The sequence below is a fragment of the Lichenostomus cassidix genome, chromosome 12 (genome assembly GCF_008360975.1).
Source record: "Lichenostomus cassidix isolate B80296 chromosome 12, HeHo_3.0, whole genome shotgun sequence".
Lineage (NCBI taxonomy): Eukaryota > Metazoa > Chordata > Aves > Passeriformes > Meliphagidae > Lichenostomus > Lichenostomus cassidix.
The window spans coordinates 4,031,109-4,051,668 of NC_139493.1; the positions used below are offsets into that span (position 1 = coordinate 4,031,109).

Genomic DNA, 20,560 nt, shown 5'->3' on the forward strand with positions numbered 1-20,560 from the left:
TGCAACCATTTGCAAAAAAGGCTGGCCAAACCCTTTCTGAATCAAAGGAATATTCATGTTTTGGATCAAAGACTGGGGGAAGGATTTGACTAGCTCCTGCATTCTCTGTCCTGTGCTGCCAATGTCTGGTCCTAAATTATATCCATTGGCCAACGCAGAACATCTTATTGAGGTTATTTTTTAGCACAAGTAAAATAAATAGTATCAGGTTTTGATCCTTAGAAGGAACCATGCAAACCCGTTCTTTAGCATATCTTGTTTTTAAGACTCCAAGTCTCCATTTTCAAATCACTGGGTCTAGAGCCAGGCTCCAAAATATATCTTGACGCATGCAGCCAAGCAATCATCTTTCTATGGAAAACCGCTGAGCACCTGCTGCTGCTCCTCCTGACGCCCTTCTCATGGCAAACTAAGTCACTTCTGCACGGGCCAAGCACCTCCATCTGGCCTCAAAGAACTTTCCAGGACCTGAGAGCAACTGAGGAAGGCTCAGCCCTAGACATCAGCATGGATGCCTTAGGCTGGGGTGGCTCTGGGAGCTCTAGCTGTGGTCCAGGCACGCAGCTTGTGCAGAATAAAAGGACAATCACTGTGTCAGAGGGCTCACACTGGATGTGCCAGACTCCACATTACACTCTCAAAAGGCTAAAACAACGCTCTGGCAATTAGCACGTGTAAAGCCCTCAGCTATTTATGTCCTAGGAAATAGCTTGGATTTTATTATTTTTGGGTTAAGCCATTCCAAACGGCAAAGCAGCAGTTATTTGTCTGCCATCTATTGATGTGCTGTCTTGATCTCTAATCGAGGCCGAGGGGGATACATTTCCACCTTTAATCCTTCAAACTTTCTAATGCTTTCATGTACAAATGTATACAGTAACTTGGCATTAGCATTCCACAAATATGCAAATTGTCTGTCAGATTGGACAGGCTGCATGCATTTGAAGTTGTGTTGACAGCCTACAGAAAAAAGACATTCTCAGCTCAAACATGAACAAGATGTTTATATCCTTTTTCCCTAAAAACATACATTTTATGTTTTAAGCAGAGATGGGAGCAAACTGCAAAATTTGGATCAAGACATCTTTTGCACCCATAAAATTTGGGGATGTCTGCATCAGGGGATTTTGATTCAGCTGGCTCTTGGAAAGGGGAAATTCAGCTCAGATCTGGCTTATGTTCCAGCCTTCACAAAATACAGTGGGAATTTGCACATGAGCCTCTGTTTCCAAGTAGGTTAACGCATAAAAGAAGCGGCTCAGAAGGTGTCATTATACTCTAGTGAGCTTTGCAGTTGGTGGCAACAGCAGTTACCTGACAAAGCACCATCTTGCCAGTCAACAGAAAAGGAAGCTGTAGAGCCCAGCATCCTTCCTGGCCCAGGAAAGAGCACCAGGAACAGCAGTGGTGGGAGCTCGTGGGTGCTGGTTGTGCAGGGAGCACTGATAGGCACCGATGCAAAAGGCCAGGGTACAGCAATTTCGGCATCCACCTCCAGAATACAGCCCCTCAGAAGCTCTCACCTGGGGGCTGCAGAGTACTGCAGACCCTCCAGTGGTGTCACCATGTGCAGGTGTCTCTGTGAACCCAGATGAACTTATATTCTTTTTTTAAGCCCATGCCCATATCATGCAGCCTCATAAAAGCAACGTGTTTATCTCCCTGACTTCAACAAATTTCACAAACCAGGAGTTTTGTCAGCGAGGCTGTAGGCAAGTGCCCTCTTTAACTATATATTTCTAAGTATTTTAATTCAAACAGATTTGGTACACAAAAGTAACCAAATATTTTTCTAGGTTCCCTGCCTTGAAATGAAGGACTGAACTCTCCCCCTTTCTTCCAGCCTACTATGTGGATATTGCAAACTAGATGTCTATGGCTCTGGCATATTGCCTGTTCCAGTGGAATATTATCCTAAATTGTGACTCAACGTGGAAAAAAATGCTGTTTAATCAGCGACTGCATTGAGAGCTGTGATTCAGATGGGAACCTTATCTAACAGATGCATTTTGGCACCCTGCATCTGGACATCCTGTACATCTTCAGGTCTGGAGAAAATTTTTGGTACAGAGGCTTCTTCTGCAGCTCATCAAAAAATTACTTTTAGTGGTAAGGATCCACTGAAGAAACCGACAAATATCCCCATGACGTCAAGGCCCCAGGAAGTTAAAGAATCTGTGAAGTAATGAGTCTCTTTGGAGCACAGGTTGAAATTCTGTCAATTAAAAATCTTTCCTGTAGCAAACCGCAGATGATTTGAAGGAGTGGAAATTTGAAAGAGAGAAGATTTAGAACTTTAAATACATTTTATGCAAAAAAAGCACTAGAGCTTTCCTCCCTTCACTGTCAGAAGACCAAAGGGAAAACATTAGACTTGGGTTCCTCCAGCATTCACCAGCTAATTTCCCGTGGCTGTGTAAGTTGGGCACGCCTGTGACACCGCAGGAGCTCGGATACCAACCACCTTGGCTCCTGCTGGAGCTCCCTGGGGATCCACTCTTTACTGTGCAGCTCCCACAAGCCCAGCCCTAGCAACCTCCTGACTCATTCTTATTTGCAAAGCCTGTGCTTTAGGTTTTCCATGCAGCCTGGAATACTAGGAAGCCATCCTAGCTGTGGACTCACTTTTGGTACTCATGCACTGACCAGTTTTCGGGTCATGTGCCAGAGCTGTCTGCTGAGACACCAAGCTCTGGCCAAAGATCTCCACTTCATATTCCAGCTTGGTGAATGCCAGAGGGCTGTTAACTTCATCAGGCAGGCAAAATTACTATCATTAGGCCATCAAGCACAGAAATAAGGTCACTTCATATTTCCTTGGAGAGCCTTGTGAGGCTGGAGCTGCTCAGTGTGCCCCAGAGCAGTGGGGAAACTTGCAGAGCATGCATTGGATTTATGGAATTCAACCTTAAGTTATGCCAGCCCACATTTTAGCAGCCATTTCAGAGGCTCAATTCTCTTGTATGGGTATGGATTGTTTGCCAACAACAACAGTGCTGGAAAGATCAGCAGCATCCTATGGAATACCTTCAAAGAATGTTCTTCGATAGCTTCCCAGAAGTAAAGAAAGGACAAGTGGTGCCAGAAGAATGGCTCAGAATAGGAATGAGAAAGCCTAGCTGTAAAGAACAATAAGTGTATCAGGAGCCTGGTCTGACAAACAGGACATAATCACTTGCAGGATGAGGCCTCAGTGCTGCTGTGGTGCTGGTGATTCGTGTGGTCTTCAGGAGAGCTGACAGCAGGAACTATGCCTTTGCTTACTTCATATGAGTAGATAACTCAGCAAGAGCAGGGAAATCATTTGACAGAGGCCAGATTCAGAAGGCATCTGAAATGTCTTTCTTTAAAGATAATCATGTTAGGAATCAAAAGGGGTCTAATGTTAGAGACTTGCCTTTCAAATGCAACAAATGATTATACCTGTCAAGATTTATGGACAGATTTATTTATGTTGACAGAGGGACCACTAATAGTTTGACAAATGAGAAGTCTTGACAGATACAACAGATATGTTCAAGTATATTTCCTCCTGTTTGAAATAGGAAATGAGTGAGTTATGACAAGCCTGTAATGTATATTGATACGACTTTTCCTAGGCTCCTTCTACAGAAGTAGATGCATTCTCAGTGCTGGATACTGATCTGGAAAGCCAGTTATAATCCTAATCATCAGTGACCCTCTATCTTCCTCCATCAAGAAAGTATTTAAAATGGCTAATTTAGAGAAAACAGGAAGGAAAGCTTTTCCAGGTGGTGCTCCTGGATGGAAAACTTAACTTCTAAAGTAAGGCAAGAATTTTGGGGAAAGAAATATTAGGATCTCAGGAAGCTTTATATTTAGAATGATTGGTAGCCAGGGACTTTTCATGTAAATTCACAGCAAACCTAATACTTCTTCCCAGCACGGAATGCCAGGCATCATTGTACCATCGGGGCTTGTGGTCAGCTCCAGCCAAGAAAGATCTATCCCAAGGACTGCTGCAGTCCTACAGCAGGGAACAATTCCATGCTAAAACCCCTTTCAGGAAAGGTATAGAAAAGCTATCGCTATGCATTAGCATCTGATCAAAGGCCAGTCCAACAAACAAGACACCAACAGCTTCAATGGACTTTGCCTCAGGCTCCAAGATCTTTTAGGAGTTTTATGCAGGAGCGTGCAACCATTACATCTCCAGCTGTGAAAGACAGAACAACCTGTTAAGTGTTGCTCTACCATGCAGCAGCCTTTAAATGCTACTTTTATTTTACAGACAGTGCCCCACTCCTCATTTAAGTACAAGAATTCCAACCTTCTCACAGTGTGGAAGCTCTGGACAATCCAAGCGAGGAGAGACTGGAAGGAGAATCCCACTTTGTTTCTCCAAAGGCTGCCATCCTCTCCAAATGGGAACCTGGAAAACATTGATGAAGCAACACTTGGTACAAGACCAGTGTTTGTGCTGTTGGTTTGGGCACCAGACCCACATTTTTAAACAACAATGGGACAAATTACCACATCCCTCAAGGCTTTAACAAACACAAACAAGCAATTAAACAAACACATGCTCTTGTCACTCAGCAATTAAAGCATTTCCTGATCCCTTAATAAAAGCTGATCAAGTTTCCACATATTAATGTGACTTTGCACACTCGATTGGTTTATCGCATTAAGAACCCATCCTGTGTCTTTGGCCGATTAAAGTCAATCTGGCTGTCCTCCCTGGAGATCCCCCCAGGAAGGGGTAGGGAACAGACATTTTTGAACCAGGAGTATGTCTGACATCGAAATGCATTTAACTAAAACACAATGGGTAATGTTGTTCATGCAAAAACATTTTGGTGTTTCAAAAAACCATTAGAGGGCATCAAGGGAGGACTGGAGTTTTGAAAAAGAATGAACCTTGACAGGCTAAACTAACTATTGCTCTTCCACCAGCATACTCACTTGCCTGGAAAACTCCAGAAGGCCTATTAATTATTTTGGGGTTGTTCACGAAAGTCATCTGAGCTTGCAATTGCCAATTGCATCAGTCTGTGACATTCCAGGGGCCGACAGTGCCATCTCCTTCACAGAAATCTGTTAAATTACTAATATACTGAAGTATCTCAGCTTAAAACCCACTCTCATTCCCCTTTATCAATTTTGCATCTGGTTTTCTCTGAGGTTGAAAAACAAAGCACACCCCACTTACCTCCTTGCCAGTCATTTTGTGCATGCTGTTCTTTGTTAAAAAAAAAAGAAAAAGAAAGAAAGAAAGTCTGCTCTGTAATTACCAGACACAGCCGTGGGAGTGGTTAATCTTTTAAAGCAACATTATGAATTATAATACCAAGTGTATACTTCATTGTGGTAATCCTGCAGTAATGCAAGCAATATTAGCATGTTCTGGGAGGCAGAGTACTGCCAGGGGACCAGGGATGCTTGCAGGAGAAGAAAAGGGGAAGATTTCACAGTAATGAAAACGATGTTGTGTTTAGTCCCACAAGCTAAAAACAAACTAAATATTTATGATAAACGAGAAGAATAAGGAGGATTATGGTGTCATTCACTGTAGAATAAAATATTACCTAATCTAAACATTTACATAAATAGCAGAAGGGTGATGCCCGCTGAATTTAGATGGTTCAAAGAGAGGAGGAAATTAACTGTACCAACAGGGTAAGTGTTGCTGTGCACAGTCATGGGTGCTCCTGGGGCTCCTCTCCTCTCTCTGCTACAGAGCCCAGCACAGCAACAGCTTTTGGTGCTGCCAGACCTCAGACTGGAAAAATGCAAGACACGTTCCTGCTCTGTGATGGAAAAGCCTCCAACTCCATCCAAGGAGTTTTCTGGTGTAGACCTCTACCACCCAAAGTAAAAAAAAGAAATGGCATTACCTGGCAGTGCTGGCAGGCTCTTAGAGGTTATCCTAGAAGGAGATGGTGCCAGCTGAGATGGGGTGGAGGCACCTGAATTCCACCCACATGCCCAAGTCCACCATTGCTGAGCTCTGATGGCAGCTAATCTGTTTGCTTTGCCTCATTCTTTTGACCTTCTGGCTCCCTGGTGTCTCAAGCTCCAGTCAGACCCAAAGGCCCCATCTGGATGGAGCAGTCAGGCAGAAGCCACCAGTGCCCAAGCTTCAGGCTCTCCTCAGGACTCAAAACCTGAATTCACATCCCTCCTGCTGTTCAAGCATTTTTCTCCAGTGCTAGCTTCGTCTAGCCTTGCTTGCTCTCCATCCCTATGAGTCTTTCAGGACCATGGCAGTACCTCGAGTCCCACTGAAGCCTTTGAGTTTGTTTTGAGCAAGATGTCTGTAAGCAAATAACTCCCTGCAGGATTATGACTAAAGTCCTCTGAATGCAGAGGTGATGCCATTTAAACACATCTTTCTGCAGCTGAAGCTGAACCACATTCTGTATAAAATCATCTTCATTCGAGGCCTGGGTTCATTAATTATATCAAATTTCCAGTTGGAAACCCTTATTCTTTTTGCGTTGGGTTTGTACTGTGAAGTAGAATATTATGCATACAAAGGAAAAAAATATAAGGATTTTCAATTACTAGGTAACATTTGAGGGAGCTTTTTCCAGCATCCTAAAGAACATAGTCAAGAGTAATGTCATTCCTGTAGAATAGGAACCCTCCTAGAGAATCCCATTGCAACATTAGGATTCTCCAATAATATTTTTAAAACAATTCAGCAAACTTATGAAAACAGGTCAATACACAGTGTTTCAAAAGGATCAGTATACAAAAGTGACCCTGCAGAAATAGCATTGTAATCTTGTACAGACATCTGAATATTCTTCAGCAAAAGGCATCATTTAGGACCACAGTGTTACTTTTGGATTGAAGAATGCCAGCATGAGAGAGGACACTGAGACACTCTGGTGCTCTCCCAGACCTAACTCAAAGCCCATGACTGAGGCTGTTTTGCAAACAGACCCAAACTGGGATCTAAGCTAGTACAAGGCTGTGCATTTAAGCACGGGTGGTAAACTGCTGTGCAACTGTTTGAGGGAGAATTGATTTTCTTCTGGTTGAGATGTGCGAAGATCCCGTGGTTTATCCGAAGAAGTAAACCTAAAGATAACAGTTTGGTAACCCAGGGTGATGTTTACAACTGTACTGAATGTGACAGCTTTCAAAGTATTATGTATATTTCTAAGGCTGTACATGTACAGCTCTGACAGCATGTCAGTTATAATTCTTGTAAAAAATGGATGTAATTTATTATGGTTCAAATATAGAATAAACTATATAAATGCTTCACCATAAAATACTAATTTCCTCATTGCTGAGGGGCTCATCTGCATTCTAAATAGCAGTAAAGATGTTTTAATTGAATAGGTTTTTCTTCCCTTTTCCTGTCAGCTTCAACATGACTGGCTAGGGTTAAAATAGATGCACAGAACTGGAGGAAATCTCTGAACAATAAAGGAAATCTTAACCACAAACAGGATAACTGTGCTACCAGAAGTTAGGGGTGAGCTGGGTTTTCGTGTTCTGGGGGGGCAGCATTGGAGGTTGCTCATGTGTGATTGATGGTACTTGTGAATAATACCAGTTGGCAGACATTAGTAACACTTTGTCTCACTTTTTGCTCAGTTGTTCACTTTTCTGCGTTTGGCATGTTTTCATGTTTTTAATAGGAATTTTTCAGTCATGCATCTTTGACATGAAATAGCATGAAATGCAATGCCTCCGATTTTGAAGCATTTCCTTGCTGGCTGTATATGACACTAGTACAAAACTTATCATACGGAATTATCATCTTTGAAAGTAGCTTGCTTTTCAAGCTCCTTTATTTCCTCATCCCATGCACTGCAGAGAAATTTGTATGAATATTTTGCACTTAATTCTAATTTCATCCTAATGTATAGCCAGGGAAACTTCACTAGACTAAGCACTGGATTAAACAGGGCTAGGATTCAAAATTATCTCTCTCTGGTTGAACCTTAACATGAATATTGAAATTAACTGCTGCAAGACTTAGTACAGGGAAAAAAATGACCAGAAGAACTAAAAGAACTACTTGCTTTTATTTTGTAGTGAGTTATCTATAATTTTTTACCTATCCTTTGATTATATACAGGGTTTATGCATAAAATAAAGTGAAAGTGAGATACGAAGTTTAAACGTTCGTATTTATTTAACTGTGAAACTGCATCTAGGCTCTTCAACTGAAGGCTGAGGTTTTCTAAAAAGCCATGTGATTCTTAGTCTTCCTGGCACTCATATTTGATTGTGCCCATGAGTTTCTGAACATTACAGATGACACAGGTTTGACCACTGACACAATTAAGCAAATTTGCCACCAAATATTTTGCAAGACAGTGGATACAAAAGCGTGCACCAATGTAAGAAGAATTCGCACTGAGGAACGACATGATTCCACAAAATCCTGTGTTCACAAGCAGCTTTCCAAGATCTCTGAACCAAGACAGGAGGTTTGACTCTGCAGAACACAGAGCTGGCAGGCGATGCTCTCGGTCCCTGCTGCCTTCCCCCAGTGCCACGCTACAGTGGGCACTTTGGGTCTCTCACTACAGGTCCAGTTTGTAATAGAGGGTTGGGAAGGGGCTTTGCAATTCAAAGAGTTAGGGTCAAGCAGAGGAGATGCTTCACAGACCTTTAAACTAAACATTTCCTGTACATTGCAGGAGATTGGGCTCAATGACCCAAGGGGTTCTCTCTGACCAGCTTTCCTAAAAAGTCCCTGGTCAGGAGGAAGCAGAAGAATGGCAGATCAAAAAAAGAAACCTTAATGTCCCAGAATATCCACATCACATTTTTGCTTTAAAAATAAGTTAAACAGCCTCTCCCTCAAAGACTGAATAAAAGAAAGACGATCAGAAAATTAGTTATATGATCTTTCCAACAAAAAGCTCAACAACCACAAGTAATTAGGTAATTTGTACCTTGACTTGCTTGTTCTCTGAGAGTCCCAGAACAACACTTTTAAAAGCATCATTGTTTTGTCCCTTGCCTTAATTTAAGACTGCCCTAGGCTTGCATGTCTAGGAACTTTAGTAAGCTTATAAAAAAGCAAAACACAAAAAGAGAACGAGCTTGCGCATGAGGTAGGTTTTCCTAAGGTCGTCCCAAGTCTAATTACTATTCTAATGAAACATAAGGGTATCTTCCCAGGAGATCATTACATAGTAATTTCTCTACCAACAGCATTATTATTTCCTCCCATGTTCTATAAAATACTAAGAAAATGGTCCCTCTCCTGGATTTCATTTCCATACTCTGGTTTTCTGAATCCCTAATTAGCTCTTTGGCAAACAGCATCAACCATGGACAGTGTGAAATGTTAAGTTGTAGGACATATCTTGACGTAAAATTAAACTACACAGTCTAGACAGTAGCCATGACCATCCCAACATGCTCCTATGTACCAGGCATAGCAACCACATCAACCTCACCTTTCTACCTCAATAGGTCTTGGCACCTTTTCAGAAAGTAGCCCTCCAGACCTTGCCAAACCCCAAAAAGCCCCTTTTTAGAAGATTATTACTCGCACTGCTATGAATATTAGTTCCTTCTACCACACAAACTGCTGCCATGTGAACACCACAAGTCTCCCCCAGTTATAAATAAACACATCAGAAAACAAAATGCCCTGAAAGTAAGGTTACAGAAATAATTACACTGCAGAAAGTGTACACTCCCAAAAACATTTCAAGCTTCCTGCTTAAAAATTTGTTAGGGTCCTTTTTTTTTTAATAGCATGTCAAACACCAAGATCTGTGTCTGGGGCTTTGCCAAACTGGGCATGATTCACCAGCCAATTTCTTCAGAGCTGTGCTGATATTATATCACCAACACACAGAAATGCAAAACTGAAAGAGTGCAGGGCAAATCAGGACTTTCACTGTTAGTACTGGATGTTACTTATTTTGCAGTAATTTGTTTATTCAGATACATATTTAAGGCAAAACCCTTCCATTTACAAACTCCTTCACCCCCTGCTTATGTGAAGGCTGGAGCAAAACCTTTCACACCCCCCTAGGTCCCTGTGCTCCCACTTTGGGCAATGTAGAATATTTAGGATTCCTGGTAAAGATTACATGTTTCTTGATTCATCTCACAGTGCGGGCCTACTTCATTTGCAAAGTGATAACCTATTACCATAACTAAACCGCCTATTGCATGGAGGCTCAGAAATAAAATAAAAAGATTAGCCAGTTATCTTATTTACATATATTGAATTGCAGTAATACAGCCCGATCTCTGCCTCTCATTTGATTCTAATTAAAGCGTAGCAGAGCAACTGCAATCCACACAAGAGCTTATTTTAATAGTCAAAGCTGGCAAAGTCCCAATATCACAATGTAGCAATTAACAGCATGGCTGTATTTGCTATTCATGGTTTGATGTAAAAACTTGTTTATTAAGATGGGCTTGAGGCACTGGTGTGCAATAGACCTGGATGTAATTAGATTCCAATTATTTGTCTGTTTCTGATATTGTAAACTGGCACTTAGCACATCAGTTAAATTGACACACTGCGCTGCATGGTTTACCCAGTAATTAAAACATGTTCTGTTAATTAGATGATGACCACTTTATTTCAGGGCTCTTGTGTTTGGGTTTTGTAGTGTGCTCTGTTTGTATCATGAGCCACCAGACGCTCCTCTAATGAGCCCTTGTTTTGTTTCAATTACCACCTGCTGTTCAAAAGCAAAGCTTGTTTTAACTAAACAAAATTAATGCTTGTCTCTTTCTTTGTAAGAACTTAAATGCTAAACAAATTAATAAGCTTATTATTGAAGTGCTAAGCTCCAGTTTTAAAGACTGCGAAGGCAATTAAAAGAAAGTTATAAAATGTTTTACAGTGAGGCATAAATATTGTTTATCATATCAGTGGCATTACGAGTCATGAAATAATTGCTACAGTTAGAGAAATAAGCATGCAAACTTAGACAAACCTTGGAATTAATACTTCTAATTCAAAGGCACTGTACAGAGACAAAAGGTAACTTGTGTTTCTTCTTGTTGATGTGAAAGCAGCATATTAATAGCAGCAAATAAATTAATATGCTACACTTAATAATGAAACAAATTCTATTACAGTCATGACATGGGAAACCCTTGCAGCCTAATATTAAACAATTCTCTATGTTAAATTATGGCTCCTTGCAAAGTCCCCATGTCAACATTTCCTAAGGTTGGAAATTAGGACCAGGCAGCTCAGTCCAAACCTTTAGCCTTGATCATGCCAAATGCTGGCACCTCAGCACACTTCCAGCCCCCCAGAATGATTTCTGAGATGGCAACCCAGCAGGCTGCTGGTTGTGCAAAGAGATTTTTCTACCTGGCACGCTATTAACAGTGAAATAAATCATCATTATCCCAGTAACTTTGGTTGGTGCTCTGTTGATTAATGCTGGCTGAAAGTAAGCTCTGTGACTTTACAACCACATTTTTGGGGCATTTTGAGTCATGTGTGTGTGTTGAGGGGTCAGGGGTAGCAAATAACTGCCTTTTAAAACCCAGTTTCTCCTCCAAACATGTAAATGAGGGGATGGTTTGGAAAACAGGGAAACTTGCAATGTTGAAAGTCAGACTCTGGTGTGAGCTCTGGAGCAGCTTCCTCCATTCCATGGTAAACCTTGACTAATTGCCAGGAAAAAACTCTGGGGCCCTTAACAGTACTGGGGGATCCTTCTGAAATCCTTAGCCCAGCACTGAGCCCAAGCTCCCAGCTCCTTTGGGCATTTTCTAGGACTCCCTCCACCAAAGCTTCCCCATCCTGCTGCCCCCAGGATTCTGGGATGAGATATGGAGCAGGAGAGCTGCATTACCCAGGATTTTGGGATGGGACACGGAGCAGGTCCTGCAGCACCCAGGATTTTGGGATGGATACAGAACAGGTCCTGCAGCACCCAGGATTTTGGCATGGGACATGGAACACATCCTGCAGCACCCAGGATTTTGGGATGGGACACGGAGCAGGAGAGCTGCAGCAGTGCGCCCTAGAGGTGACAGACGTGGGAACATCAGGCACTCAAACGTGTGCCACGAGAGCTGCAAATCCTCACAGAATTTTAATTGAAAAAAAAAAACCAACCCAACAGCCCAACCCACCACCAAGCCAACTCCCTTTACAGCAAGGGCACAGCAGCTGATTTGCATACCTTAGGGGTACATTTCATAAGCAATGGGAGGTGATTTAGCTGCGTGACTCCCATTGTTGTTAATGGGAGCTGTACAGCTAAATGATGAAGCGTTGAAAATGTGAACTCCTTAATATTTCAGTTGACTTTAATTTTTATTTTTGAGCTAACACAGTTAATTAGATGGCATTTTTCTAAGGTATGTCCACAGCAAAGTGCTATTTATGAGCTAACTTAAAAACCCATTCTGCCAAATGGAAGCATAAACAAATATCTATCATGCCAAAAAATGTTCTGCACCACATGCAAGTACTTTTAGCCATGGCAATAAAGGCCTGAATTCCTGCCATCTCTAAGGTTACTCACTGAAGGCTGGTGCTAATACAGCTTTGTCCTAGGGTGGCTACATGGGTTTGGAAATGCATATTGGTTCCTTTGTCACAAGTGATAGTGAGGACACAGTTCTTACTTATTGGGCTTTTATCGTTAATTTCAGAAATCTGCAAAATATATTGACCTGAGATAAATTTGTGGAATTGTATTAGCATTAATAATGACCCTGATTTAATTTTTACTCTAAACTGATGAATCAATCCCCAAACTGTGCCAGGACCCATCTTCCCAGAGCAGTCTATACTGGGTATATTGGTATTTCACAGACAGATGCTCTGCAATTTACTCTGCCTTCCCCACATCACAATACCCTAAAACAACCACTTGATTTCATGGATGTTACTCTTCCTATGTTGTTCTTTACTTCTCTTCTGTCACTTTTGTCCTCAGCTTATTTTCATCTCCTTTCCCCCTCTCTGTTGCTGCACCCTCATTTTCTCAAGCCATAGATGCAATATCTCAGTTAAAGATTTTCTTCTTTTCAGTTATTCCCCACCTGCAGCTCAATCATCATTTCCTGTTTGTAAGTGATTTAATATTCACATTTCAGTTTATCTATCCCATTCTTGACAATAATTCACCTACCAACTTCTCTTAATTCCAGTTCTTTCTCCTGAATTCTGGTCTTCCAACATGCTGGCATTCTCAGCCTTTACACCCAATGACATATCACCAGCAAACTCCACAGGGCTAAACCCAACCACTTTAAAACCTTTTTGATGAGCACTCAGCTCTGCAGTGAGGACACAAATGAAACTCCCTCTGAAACAGGTCTTTTCCCCTTTTGGCACATGCCTGAAGTTTTAAACCCTACTCAAGATTGTTGCCAAATATTTCATACACTTGGGCCCACAAACAATAACAAATAGCCTTCCTTTGTGAGCTGCAAATAAAGATGCAAGTAAAAGAGCAAACACCACAAAACTGAGCCAAGCAAGGATTTCCAACAAGACTTCAGGCAATTGAAAATGAGTTGTATTCAGCTGAGATGTCAGATCTGAAAACCATCTCAGCGTGGTGCAAATGGCCTGGTTTTTCTTTTTGATTCTTATTGCTTTAGTTTTGTTTATTCTTATGTAACCTGTCAGCAAAACTTACTCTGCTCCTGGACTGTTTGTGGTCCCCTGATATCGAGAAGGACAGCTTTGCTTCTGCTCCTGCCTGGTGCAGTTATCATATCCACCTTCATTTGCCGGGCTGGAATCCTGTGCCTGTCTGTGTGAGTGGCACTAGTCACATTCAATAACACTTTGCTTCTGCATTTAGGTCTCTCTTCTCCTTTCCAGGCATGTTTACACGCCTCTAACCAGAGGAATTTCGGTGGGTGCCATTAAACCTGTGCCTGATGTGTTTCTGCAGGATGTGTTGGTGTTTTTACATGGCCCAGGGGTGCTGGGTGTGGGGATGGTCGGGGCTGGAACACATACACAAGACCACAAATCCTCAGGGAATGTTAATTGAAAAGTTACATCAAATGCACAGCAGGTGGTTGGGACTGTAATGGTAAAAAATCAGCTCAACCAGAGGCAAGTGAAGTGCACAGCTGCCACTTTGGTAATTGGGGGTCCCTGAGGGGTGAGGGAGGGGTTGCTGAATTAGGGACTGGCAGGGTTGGGAGATGAGGATCAGGCACTGTCCTGGCAAACTGCTCACCCAGGTGAGTCACACCTCTGCCTTTTCATCAGCTTGTCTTTGGGGTTTGAGGTAAAAGGGCTGTGGAGGGATGGAAGGGTGGCCACATGGGGTATGGGATTTTGACATGACTCAGGGCTGTGGTTGGCCTCAGGGTGTGTTCCTCCTGCAGCTAAAACTGCAAACTTCCTCTTTGCAGAAGCAGTCTGAGTCCTTCCCTCTTGCTGCCTTCTTCCATCAGCTGGATGGCTGCCACTTTTCACTCTTCCCTCCTGGAGCTTTCCTTCCTCCATTCCCAAAAACTTTTAAAAGCAAGCTGCATATTCATATTTTGTGCACAGCAGAAATAAGAGCTTCCACTATTTCCTCTAAAGGAAGGAGTGTCTCATTTTTGAACATGATTTAATTTTATGAAGCTTTTACCTTTCCACACAAAAATACTGGTTTTCACAGGGATTGTGAAGATTTATTGACTTCAAGGACTGTGAGATTCTCTGAATTTGAAACTGCCTTGATGTGGAATAGAGGAAATAACTAAGAAACATGCCATGGCCTTTTCCCTCCCTTTCCATGAAGCTTTCCCAATAAAGCAGATGAGAGACAAATTCTGCTTACAGCATTCACAGGTCTCACAGTGCTCCTAACCCTCACCCTGCTCCCCCTCCCTGTCCAGAATCTGTAAGCAAGGACACAGGAGTCACATCAGAGGCCAGCAACACTTCTACCTGATATTGCATTCCCAGCTTGCTCTGTGCCTTCAGATGAATCTGTCAGATTCCTGCTAGAAGTATTTGTAAACAAAGCCCAAGAAAACTCCTAACTTCACCTGGAGCAGTGCATCATGAATATTACAGTCATGGAGTGAAAGGCTCTAGGAGGAGCACAGATGTAGTTGTCACCTAGCCCATGGCACCAAGCTGTGAGCAGGGGGGCCACAGCTCTGTGTGCACACACCCCACACTTTTCCTTCTCTTTATCAGTGTCTAGTTAAATTCCAGACAGCCTGAACAAAAAGATCCACACTTGTTGCAGGCAGTAAACAAGGATGTGTTGGAAAATGAGTATGAATGAATTTTAGCTATGGGTTGGAAAAGAATAGACAGAGAGTAGATGAATTATTGGAAAATTCTCAGGTGGTGTTTGATAGCAAATGATTTCAAATGACAGATCATAGCAATGACATCAAACTGGCATTTTTAAACCCAGAATTTAGCCAGAAGTGGTCCAGTCAGTATTTTCTCTGTGATACTCCAGTTGACAGTACTTGGTTATATTAATATTGCTTTTTATAGAAGCATTTTTGACTTTAAAAGTACCCCTTGATAGCCTGCAACTAGGAATTCCCTGGAAATGTCTTCATATAGGAATTTAGACATATTTCAGATGAAACAGTTTAGCCCTTCTTTGGAAATAGAGGCAGGAAAACACTTATTTCCTAATGCAAATTGCCAGAACAAGCTGCACCTCTTGCAACCACCACTACAGACTTGTCTCTGCCTTACAGGGCTACTGACACAACACTTTTTCATCAAATTTTGATGAAAACTAACTTCTTAACTTAAATACAGAATGGGAAAAAGTTTCATCATTTCCATGATGGTTTTGGTATTTTGCTGAGGTTGAATAACTTTGGGTTTGGTGCTCACAGTGCCTAGAGCCACACATTGCAGGGTGTTGCTAGTAGTTTATGAGACCTTTTCGAGCTGATCCCTTCCACAGAGCAGCATGAGCCCATCTCACCTCCCTGCTGGCCCTGGGAGCCTGATGGGCTTTGGGAGGAGGGTGTGGAGGTGGCTGTGAGCTCCAGCCTGCAGTCAGGGAGGAGACACCCGCTGGGTAATGGCCTCAGCTGGGCCATTCTGGACGTGGTTCAGGGACCTCACACACTTATGGCCACCACCAGAGGCACCCACAGAGAGTGATAAGTGTTATAGTGCAGCATAATACACTCTTCAGCCTCAGTGAGGATGGCAGGAGCACACTGCCTTCACTCTCAGATAATAACCATTTCATGGAGGCAGTTACAAGACCTATTTATAGGGAGGATTTTAGCTGCCATCTTTATCCTTAACAGGGAAGGACTGGTGCTTTGGACAGGTGGCAGTTTTATGCTCCTCACCCACCTCCATATCTTTTTATCTGAATGTGCACTATGGGGTTATGTTTCCATTTGGATGACTTTCATGTTCTTTAGATGGCAAGTGTTTATGAAAAAATTATCAAGAAGAAAAGCTTCAGGTAGAAGCTGAACTAAAAACAGGCTGCTCTGATGAATGACCCACCTAGGCCTTGTTTGCCTGAGCCTGGAAATTTGGGAGAGGTTTGTGATGAGCTGTTTGTGTAACCAAGCTATGCAAACTAGTAAAAACAAGTCATGTGAGAGAGAGAGAGGGAACATTGACTGCTTTGACAACTGCTTTGCCATTGCTAAGGAAACTGCTCCCTTGGTAACCATGGTCAGTACATCTGTCTTATTTTATCTCCAATTCTCACGTAGACACCATCATGGAAAGAATATTAACACAACCAAAACACAAACATCTCAGGAAAAGCACAAGGCTTCTATTAATTTCTTCACTAAAAAGTTTAAGGGCGATTCTGCTTTGGTGTTGATTATGGCTTTGCCTTGCCTGAGATGTGCTCCTTAAATATTAACTTATGCAAAGTAACAATTTATTCTTTTGTTCTGCTTTGTACTTCTTTAAAATGTGATACTTATTTTCTTTTAGCTCTCCTAATTTACCTAATGCAATTGGGCTTTACAATAGGAAAGCCTGAAGGCTGAGAAAGCTTTTGCATCTGTCAAAATAAGAGTTTATGTTCTTTTGCTAAGAAAAAACTCTTACTGACTTGAGCAGAGTAGAACAAACGAAAGTCCTGATCTGAAGGACAACAACAAACTTTTAAGATGTTTCTGAAGTTTTTGAGCTGGAACCACATGACATCAGCAAGAGCTTTCTTGACACTTGTGCTTAAATCTATTTGCAAGGAAGAAACTCAGAAATATGCAAAGAGAAATCTGAGAAGAAATCCTGGATGAATTTTTTCCACTTTATAGTGAAACCAGGATATTTGTCTGTATCTACCCATAAATCAGATTTGAAATGTTGATGGAAGCACAACTTTAAACAAAAGAATAATGTTTACATCCACAAAAATCCCATATCTTTTGAAGCAAAAGAAATAATCCTGGTACACAGGATGCAAAGATTCCCATAGGCTTTCTATCCATAGCATCAGACACAAATGAACACCCTTTGGGTAATGTTTTGCCTCATTTCTACAATATCCTATGCTGAGATGTTAGAAGCACCATAGGTAGTCAGGTTTCTCAGTACCTTTAGAAGAGCATCATTTTCCCTCTTCCCATAAAGAAGGGAAAAAACTTGGATGGTGAAAGAGGAGATAAGAGCTTATAAGTAAATTTGAAAGTATGTTTTTTCAAGGTGGGCATGGTGACTGCATGAAACAGAGACTTCATGTCATACCATCACACAAAAACATTCCTCCAAAAATGACAAACCCAACACCTTCACTGCCAGGGCTGTGGTTTGTGGATTTACTGAGAGTGCACGTAGAGCAGCAGCAACCACCCCTTTGGTAAGGAAAACAACCATCCCAGCTGAGCCCAAGCACTTCTCCAGCCTTGGATGTTACAGTACCATCATCAGCAAACCTTATTTGCACATCAGCTGTGTATGTGTGAAGCATCCTGCCTTCATATCTCTTCTTTTAGCAAAGGTAATGCATGAGAACTATTGTTCTGGTAGATGAATGCCCACTGCAGAAGCCTGGGGACACTGGCATTGCAAACACCCTTTTACTACTCTGTCATGCAGCCTGACCTTTCATTTTTACTGGAAGTCTTTGCAGTTGCTTTGTTTACCCAATCCCATTTACCGTAAACAACACAGCAATTGGCACTGGTGAGATGTTTGGTTTAACTTTATCCAGAAGCCAAAACCAGTTGCACCACTACCACTGGTGCAAGGGAGTTGCCATGAGTCATTTCTCCTGATTCTTTCCCTCTCACGTCTCCAGCTCCAGTGGCACACCCATGAGATCTGTGCTTTGCTTCCCCTGCATGCAAAGCGAGGGCAACAGCACCTCATCCCTCCCAGGAGCAGAGTGGGACCCCATGGGTTATTATTCCTCTGGATATTGCTGGGGAGCAGTGAGGTCTGCACTCTCCCTGGGGGAGAAGCTCCAACAGGAACATCCTGCCCCTCTGCCAGAGTGGGGTGGGAGCTCCCCATGAGTCAGAGCCCCTTTCTCCAGTACCTGAGTGAGACCTGCAGATGGAGACCAGGTCCTTACAGAGTCCAGGCCATAAGGAAGATCACGGGGAGGTCAGGCTGGAAGGCAGTCTGTGGTCAGGATGAGTGGGGCCATCATGCAGCTGAAGACCAGCATCCTCTAGCTCAGCTCCCAGAAAGGAGCATGTTTCCCTGGCTGAGCTTAAATGGGCTCCTAGGCCTCCTGGAGAGGGTGGAGGCAGCAGGTGAGGCTGGTCAGGGTCCTTAAGACTCACCAGTACCTTCAGGGCCCTGAAAATACCACAACAGCAGCAGTCAGCTAAATCAAGATATTTACCAAGTTACTGAAGCATTGACACTTTCCCCAGCTGAAATGCTAAGGCAACTCTGCTGGCAATTTTCATAACTACTCCAGAAAGCGGGGCTAAGGCATGACAATGAGGAAGAAAGATTTTTTGTTTCATTAAAAAAAAATCCAACTACATTACTGTGGAAAATTGAAATGTAATTATCCCTGACAGATATGAAGATTGTTGTAGACAAATATATTTAAGCTTTTGCAGAAGACCACCCTTTGGGAAGTTTGTAGCCTGTCTCCAGGTCTGCATGTGTGTGAAGTCCTTTGAGTTTGGATCCAGGCAGTGGAAAACAGACCAGCACAACACTTACTTTAGCAGCACATGCTCTGAAGCGTACTAAGTACTGCCTGTGCTCACTGCTGAAGCTCCTCACCAGTCACTTGCTGTGGGATAGCTCTGGGATCAGGCAGGCGAGGGCTGACATGTGAAATCTGTGCCACTTACTTAACCGCTCTGTCACAACGCATTGGGCTGCTCTGCCTGCTCTAGCCTGCAGAAACAAGTGGCAGGGCCTTGGCTGGCATATGCTGATGGAGTGGGGAGTGAGGCTGTCCCTCCGTGTGGCAGGGTGACAAAGCCTTGAGGGCAGCACAGGGCTCTGCTCTGGTCTCTTCGTGTCAGCCCAGGACCTTCTCAAAGTGGTCTCTGGGGGATGATGCTCCCACTCAGTCCGGAGCGCCCAAGCCCTTGGGTAGAGCGGTGCCAAGGCTGCTTTGAAACCAGCTGGTCTGGTTCTGAGGGGCCTGAATGATGGCTGAGATGACAGGCTGGCTGGACCAGGGCTTGCCAGAAAGTAGGGCAGCAAAACTTTCTAATTAAGATAAAAATACCTTTGTAGTCTTTGTAGCGAGGGAGAGCCGCGGCACTCAATCTAAATGTCTCTGTCCAAAGAATGAGCAAGAAAGAGCTTTCTTAGATTCTTTACCTTTGCTTTAAAGAGACAAGAGATCATCTGACAGCAGGTTTGTTAGGCTCACCTTGCAATAACGAGGCTGTTGTCGGAGCTGCCTGTGCTCTCGCAGCTGAGCCTGCACAGCCCTGCAGCCAGAGCTCCCACTGCCTCCACACACACACTGCCCTCTCTCCAGACAAGATGATCCTCATCTAAAAGAGGAAAACATCACAATGAAAAACAAAATGGGCTGCAGCCTTGCTAAGAAGGGCTTGTTCCCAAATCTTTCCTGGACCCAGGCATGATTCATTCCAAGACGTTGTTAGACACCTCAGGAGCCAGGCTGCGCCTCGTGGTCAGGAGCCCTCCTGAGCTGGCTGGCAAAGAAAGTGACCCTGAGCATGATGGGGAGCAGGAATGGTTTGATGAACCTCTGAAGATGTAATAAAAGGAGCACAAAACAAGCTTGGAAGGGACATGAAGATCACTCTCAGTTCGAAGGAGTTTGCCCTTGAGACCCATGGAGAGCACATCAGCTGGCTCCAGCTCACATGTTTTCTCCAGCTCTCCAGAAAAAAAGAGGCAAAGTACAGTATGTACTTGTCTGCTGAGACATTTAGATTGGCTACTGACACTCTGCAAATGTTTATAAAGAAAACAAAATGTGGATGATAGCCATTTTCATTAAACTGTGCAGATTCAGTTCACCCCGAATCACAAGATCCCTGAGCCATTTTCTTGCCCTTTTGGAGACATCTATTTCCCATCAGCACTGAGGCTGTGTGACTCCTGCTGCTGTTTCCTTGCTTGGTGAGCCTGGTACACATGGCTGCAGGGGGAGGCATTGCCAGGGCCACGTATCTGCTTGATATCTGCAAGGTGAAGGTGAATATCCCTTGGCTCTGCCACCTCAGGTTGATTTGAACCAAGTCAAAG

The 20,560-nt window shown here is 43.0% G+C and overlaps 1 long non-coding RNA gene across 1 annotated transcript; it reads right to left on the minus strand.

Annotated features, from left to right (window-relative positions):
* Nucleotides 1-835: 835 nt before the first annotated feature.
* On the minus strand, nucleotides 836-18,534 carry LOC146431548 (uncharacterized). Its single transcript, XR_014854684.1, has 3 exons — nucleotides 18,399-18,534; nucleotides 4,292-4,393; nucleotides 836-4,177 (listed from the first exon to the last, which is right to left on the minus strand). It is a non-coding gene; the product is annotated as an uncharacterized LOC146431548 (long non-coding RNA).
* Nucleotides 18,535-20,560: the final 2,026 nt, after the last annotated feature.